The sequence below is a fragment of the Lycorma delicatula genome, chromosome 3, assembly GCF_047948215.1.
Source record: "Lycorma delicatula isolate Av1 chromosome 3, ASM4794821v1, whole genome shotgun sequence".
NCBI lineage: Eukaryota > Metazoa > Arthropoda > Insecta > Hemiptera > Fulgoridae > Lycorma > Lycorma delicatula.
In genome coordinates, this window is record NC_134457.1 from 162,143,003 (window position 1) to 162,150,391 (window position 7,389).

At 29.4% G+C, this 7,389-nt stretch overlaps 1 long non-coding RNA gene across 1 annotated transcript; it reads left to right on the forward strand.

The window, feature by feature from the left end:
* The first annotated feature begins 332 nt into the window (after nucleotides 1–332).
* Nucleotides 333–6,292, forward strand: LOC142321011 (uncharacterized). Its single transcript, XR_012755546.1, has 3 exons — nucleotides 333–362; nucleotides 2,039–2,125; nucleotides 6,172–6,292. It is a non-coding gene; the product is annotated as an uncharacterized LOC142321011 (long non-coding RNA).
* Nucleotides 6,293–7,389: the final 1,097 nt, after the last annotated feature.

The window sequence follows — 7,389 nt, forward strand, 5'->3', positions numbered from 1 at the left end:
TGTCAGGTTTAATAGTTATTAAAACTTTTATGAGTATGAATGTTTTATATATATATATATATATATATATATATATAAAGTGATTTACTGTAGTGACCTCAGGAAAAAAATAATAAAAAATATTTTTGAAAATCTTGTAACAGAAAATAAATTGTAACTTGCTAAGAATAGTTTAAATAAAAAGAATCTTTTAATTCAACACATATATATATATATATATATATATATATATATATATATATATATACACACATTTAATTTATTAAAATTTTAATAACTTAAATATTTTATTAATTTGATTTTAGATGTCACACATGCTGTGGGGGCCAAGGTACAAGTTCACCTGTCAATTCTTGCATACTGTAAGTTGTACTTTTTATGTATAGTATTCATTTATTTATATGATAACAACTATGAGCTGATGCCCAATAACAGTCACCATGATGGATGACTGTAAAGTTTTTAGCTTATGAAAAATTCCATGCCTGCCCAAGGCTTGTACCAGGACCTTGAAATAAAAAGGAGAGACACTATCTCTCTCCATTTACATCAGCAGTAGTAACAGTTTTGGGAGTTAGTGTTCAGTTTCACTAGCTGATATTTAAGGAATACCAGCTGATGCTGATTGAGGTCTTAATTTTATGACTATGAGCATCCTGTACAAAGGCACGTGCAAGGCTATTATGATTATGATAATCATACTGATGATTTACTTTTTATGTCCATTGACTTAAATAATGCTGCAACAAAAAATATTTTTCCTCCAGAAGTTAAAGAATCGCCTAAGGAGAACCTCAGGCTTCCCAAAGAAACATCCTTGTTCTTTCGTATAATTCAGTAGCGAGTGTAAATATTTATTGTACTGTAAATTGTTCAACCATTTCTTCTAATATAGATAATAGGTGAAATTATTTTCACCTATTATCTATATTTTCATTGTTATGGAACAATGAAAATATAAACATTTATTTATTAATATTAGTATTGTATTATTTATATTTTCATTGTTCTATAACTTTGAGAAAATTACAATTTTTATTCCTCCTGTTCGTTTATCAGAACTGATTGAAGAGTTTTTATAAATTCATTGTCCGCATACATTATGTAGAAGGTTCGTCATTGAGAAGTATTTATCCATTAATACCGCTATAAAAGTGTCCGGTTTTAAAAGGAATCTGTTGTTGGGAAGTGTTTGTTAAAGGAAGTTTCACTGTACTTGATTATCAAAAGTTTTGGGTTGAAGCCCAGTGTTTGTTAATACTAGAATGGTTAGTTACAAAACATAAATCTTCAGTTGCACTTCTGGTGAACAGACACTGACCAATTTGCTGCTTGCTGCAAGCCAGACACAAGGTGGGTTTGAATTGTCAGTTTGATAACTTTACTTGTGATGGAAATTTTTTGTAGCTTAACTATTATGTCATTATTTTGTTGTATTGCTCTTTAAAAAGAATAAAACTAGTTAAATGTAGTTAACTTCATTAATTAGTACCTTACACCACAATTTATAATTTAAAGAAATATTTACAGCTACAACAAATGAAATATAATTGAATTAAAATTTTACTTTAGTACATGTGACATTAAATGAATGAAAATTTCCTATGAATTTTATATGTGAAATAGATTTGTAGCTGGTATATGATAATTTTTTAGTTAATTGCTCTAATAATCTGCCTTTTAGTAAATACTTTTCTCATTAAGATTTTTTTTTTTAATTTACTGCTATGCATCAGTTAAACAAAATGCTAGATTTCATTTATACTAGATTTCTTTATATTGAAAGAATTTCATTATTAATAAATATAAAAGCCAACTGCTTGATATTGATTATTTTTCTATTATTATAATTCAGATTTATTCTTAAAACTATGGAATAATGATATTCTTTCTGTTTAATAATATTTCAATTTTTTTCTTTTTGCATGAATATACAATCATAAAAGATTATTTTTTGTGATTTGTTAAAACTTAAACCACATGAATTTATTAAAATAGTAATTCTATTTTTTTAAATAATTTTATATTTAATTTACAGGCTTAATAAATGCCATAGTATAAACAATTTACCTGACTGCAATGAGTTAGGTTGTGGAGTTAATAAAGATTCCATTCATGTACCAGGGTAAGTTAGTCACTATTTAGTCTTTATTTGTTTTATTTAGTTCGTGAATGGGTTTTTTAATTAAGGCATTTTAGTCTTAGGTTGCACATGACCACACACACTGCGTGCAGTTGCTGAAGCTCTTGTGAAGTTGAAATTTGAACCTATTCCACACCCTCCATACTCACCAGATTTGGTGTCCTGCAATCTTCACTTCTTTCCACAATTAGAGATATTAAAGATATTCATTTGAACTTGGATGATGAACTGAAGGAAGTAGTGAGATTACAGGTGGTTGTATTTATGGCTCTGAGTCCTAATGTGGGCCATGCTAAAAGATTTTTCAAAATTTTTTCTTGTTATAAAAGTAATTATGATTTACAGGACTGAAAATAAACTCTATCTTTAAAATGATTCTTTTGTTTCTGAAATTGTAATATTTAAAAAAATGTTAATGCTAAACTGTAATAGTACATATAAAAATCTGAATTTTCTGGTTTTGTCTAGAATTTTTTTTTTAATAAGAACAAAAAAGACCATTTTTTATGTAAATTTTTTTTTTTATATTTTTATTTCAATTTCTACTTAATTTATTTTTAGAGACATTTGTCTAAAACTATGTAAACATGACTTGCCACTTATTAAGTGCACTACCAAAGAGTATAACTTTTTTTTAAATTAATGTAACAAATTAACGTGTTATATTCTACACAAAACTATCACTGTTTGCAAAAATTTAGCCAGTTTGGGATTTTGTTTAAAATTTTATGCGAGAAGCAGATGTAATAAGCATAAATTTTTGTACATATATTTATTGACATTATTTTAATGAAAAAGGTTTATTTTTGTAGAATTATTCAGAATTATATTAATATAATTTATTTAAATAGTAAGAGTTTTTAAAAAGCATACAGGAAAGTTAAGGAAAATTTTGGGGTACATAAATTAAAATCTAATAATGTGTTAAACAAAGATGGTACACCAATATATAATACGAAAGGTAAAGTCGATAGATGGGTGGAATATATTGAAGAGTTATACGGAGAAAATGGATTAGAAAATGGTGTTATAGAGGAAGAAGAGGAAGTTGAGGAGGATGAAATGGGAGAAACAATACTGAGATCTGAATTTAAGAGAGCATTAAAAGATTTAAATGGCAGAAAGGCTCCTGGAATAGACGGAATACCTGTAGAATTACTGTGCAGTGCAGGTGAGGAAGCGATTGATAGATTATACAAACTGGTGTGTAATATTTATGAAAAGGGGGAAGTTCCGTCAAAAAAAGTGTTAGTCATGATACCAAAGAAAGCAGGGGCAGATAAATGTGAAGAATACAGAACAATTAGTTTAACTAGTCATGCATCAAAAATCTTAACTAGAATTCTATACAGAAGAATTGAGAGGAGAGTGGAAGAAGTGTTAGGAGAAGACCAATTTGGTTTCAGGAAAAGTATAGGGACAAGAGAAGCAATTTTAGGCCTCAGATTAATAGTAGAAGAAAGATTAAAGAAAAATAAACCAACATACTTGCATATTTGTAGACCTAGAAAAGGCATTCGATAATGTAGACTGGAATGAAATGTTCAGCATTTTAAAAAAATTAGGGTTCAAATTCAGAGATAGAAGAACAATTGCTAACATGTACAGGAACTAAACAGCAACAGTAATAATTGAAGAACATAAGAAAGAAGCCGTAATAAGAAAGGGAGTCCGAGAAGGATGTTCCCTATCTCCGTTACTTTTTAATCTTTACATGGGGCTAGCAGTTAATGATGTTAAAGAACAATTTAGATTCGGAGTAACAGTACAAGGTGAAAAGATAAAGATACTACGATTTTCTGATATAGTAATTCTAGCCGAGAGTAAAAAGGATTTAGAAGAAACAATGAATGGCATAGATGAAGTCCTACGCAAGAACTATCGCATGAAAATAAACAAAAGTAATGAAATGTAGTAGAAATAACAAAGATGGACCACTGAATGTGAAAATAGGAGGAGAAAGATTATGGAGGTAGAAGAATTTTGTTATTTGGGAAGTAGAATTACTAAAGATGGATGAAGACGGAGCGATATAAAATGCCGAATAGCACAAGCGAAACGAGCCTTCAGTCAGAAATACAATTTGTTTACATCAAAAATTAATTTAAATGTCAGGAAAAAATTTTTGAAAGTATATGTTTGGAGTATCGCTTTATATGGAAGTGAAGCTTGGAAAATCGGAATATCTGAGAAGAAAAGATTAGAAGCTTTTGAAATGTGGTGCTATAAGAGAATGTTAAAAATCAGATGGGTGGATAAAGTGACAAATGAAGAGGTATTGCGGCAAATAGCTGAAGAAAGAAGCATTTGGAAAAATATAGTTAAAAGAAGAGACAGACTTATAGGCCACATACTAAGGCATCCTGGAATAGTCGCTTTAATATTGGAAAAAAGAAGGAAAAAATTGTGTAGGCAGGCCACGTTTGAAATATGTAAAACAAATTGTTAGGGATGTAGGATGTAGAGGGTATACTGAAATGAAACGACTAGCACTAGATAGGGAATCTTGGAGAGCTGCATCAAACCAGTCAAATGACTGAAGACAAAAAAAAAACTATTTTTCTAATTATAGCATTTATTATCGTATTTAAATTAACTGAATGATTGTTATTGACAATGATAACCTTTCATATTTTCTTTTTCTTATATTAATGTTTTAGTTTAAAGAGTTCTTCACTACCTAGATTATCACAGTGAGATGTGTTTGGAAATATGGTTAACCATAATTTTTGTTAGAAAATTTATTTTGGTTTATTAACATTAGTTATTAATTTTTGCCACCCTTCAGTTGTATGGTACAAGAGGTGTCTAAACTGTAAAGTATACTGAAACGTAACAGGAGAACAAAAGCACAGGTGGTGCTATCTTCTAGTTTCTAGAAAGTTTGATGGTATTTCCTTTGTATAGTTTTTTCTTTACATTATTTGTTCCAATGGCTGAGACACACTTAAAGCACCTGAAATACAAGAGTTATAATCAGAGTAATGTTCATTATACAGGTAGTTAATGTAGTGAACAGGTATCATCTGTAGCTGAAGGCTGTCAGTGTAACCTGTGTTTCAGTGTTTTTTGACATGGTGATGTGGAACATTATGGCTTCTTGAAAAAAAAGGGACAGGGAAAACATTTATTTCTTCACTTAACCTCACAAACTTGGGACAGGATATTTGTTACTTTTATGAATGACTACATCAGTTTCAGTAACGGTTTATGACTTAAAGCTTCTCTAATAGTTGAGTAGTTTATCATATGTTGAAGTGTCATGCTGGATTCTGATTGTCAGATGTTAATATTTTGTGAATAATTTTGCTTTAAGCAGAGCTTTTTTAATTTACTAATTATCAATCTACATGATTCATATCTACGGGCATCAAACTATGATTTATGTTGCTCTCAGTGGATTCACTGCATTTCACAAACTGTTAATAGAAGACTATGAAGAGATCTTAATAGTTTGTATGTTTGTACTGTAGGCAAAAATATAATGAATTTGATTATTTGTTAGCAAATAATCAAAATTATTGGTGAAAAGGTTTCAGTCTTTTGCAACATTCTGTAATATGAAATACCAGTTGATGGAGTGCCAAAAAAAAAACCACACAAAAATATGCAAACCCTTCCTATGTGTAAGTTTATGGCCTTCATATTTTTTGTCTATAATCTTTATTCTCCTGTTGATTGAATCCATGATTTTGTGAAGAGGTACTTAAACTGTACAACTTTAAAAGAAGTTCTAGTTTAAACTTGAGGAAAAAATTCATACTGTGTTGGTCCATAATTGTTGTGAGCCTTTTTTATAATACATTTATCCATAATATTTGCATTAATTTTTAGATAATTGGTTTCATTACCAATCTCCATGGCAGAGTTGTAGCATCTTGTCCTAGGTTTGAATGCTAGTAAGACATGGTATTTTCATATGCTTGAAAATTCACTTATTGTACAGTGACTTACAAACTGTAATTTGGCATAAATCTGTTGATGCCTAAAAGTAAATAAATAATATTTTTGTTTTTTATTATTTTCAGTTTAGTTCCGCCCCAGCAGTGTAGATGTGGTGCTAATGAACCTGTACTGACAAAAAGAGTTGTGAACCCTCGAAATGTACCTCAAACTGTACATTTTGCTCCTCAAACTGTACCTCAAAAGTAAGTTTAGCAATTAAATGCATTGTAATTCTATTTTTATAAGATCAAGAATTATAATGGAAATATTTCACAATTTACATTTACGTTGTGAAATATATTTTTTTTTTATATCTGTGATTTTAATAATTAATATAAGATATTTCAAATATCATGTGTATATTTATCTAAAATGAATGTTCCTTTGTCCGCTTTCATTGAAAAGGAAATGTGAGTGAGCAGTGATGTGTTTTCTCAATTTCAGAAGGGTTATAACCAACACAGTTAATTTTGTAGAATTTTGCAGCAGTAGAAGTGAGAGATGGTTGAGTGGAAGCAATGTCTACATATAGATTGTTTTAAAAAAGGTGAGCTGTCTTTCTCTGAATAAAATTAGGAAAGTAGGCCCTTCATTTTAGAGAATAAAAACATCAAAGCAGTTAAACAAATGATTCAGAGTTATTGACAAATTAAAATTGATGAAGTTGCAAGTTTGCAAATATTAGTCATGGCTTGATATTTTCAGCCATCATAATTGTTTAAATTTTTAAAAGTCTGTGCTCACTAGGCTTCATCAACTGGTCATACATACACAAAGAGGAATCATTTGAAAATTTCTCAGAAGTTCTGAAACATTATGAAGATGAAAGAGATTCATCCTGAAGTAGATGTAAGTATTGATAGAACATGATTCTATCACTTTGCACCCGAAAGAGTAAGTGACAAAGTTGGATCTGAAAACCTTTCATCTTTTAAATATCATCAATCAACATAAAAACTGATGATTTTGGAGTATATAAGCTCCATTTTTTATTAATTTCATATCTATTAAAAGTGAAACGGTTATTAATAAAAAAATTACTGTGATCCCTGATGACCTAAATCAAGTCCCAAAGACAAATTTTCAAAACATGTGATTTTTGCTTCAAGATAATGCTCAATCTCATATGACCAACAAAACAATTCTTTCCTATCAAGCATTTCAGTTTTGAAATGTGGACCACCTACCATGCAGTCTGAGTTGGCTCAAGGTCTCTTTGAGCTACTGAAAGAATAACTGAACAGGTAAACTTATTAAATAAATATATTCTCATAATTTCAATTAACATCTAATCTTAAAAA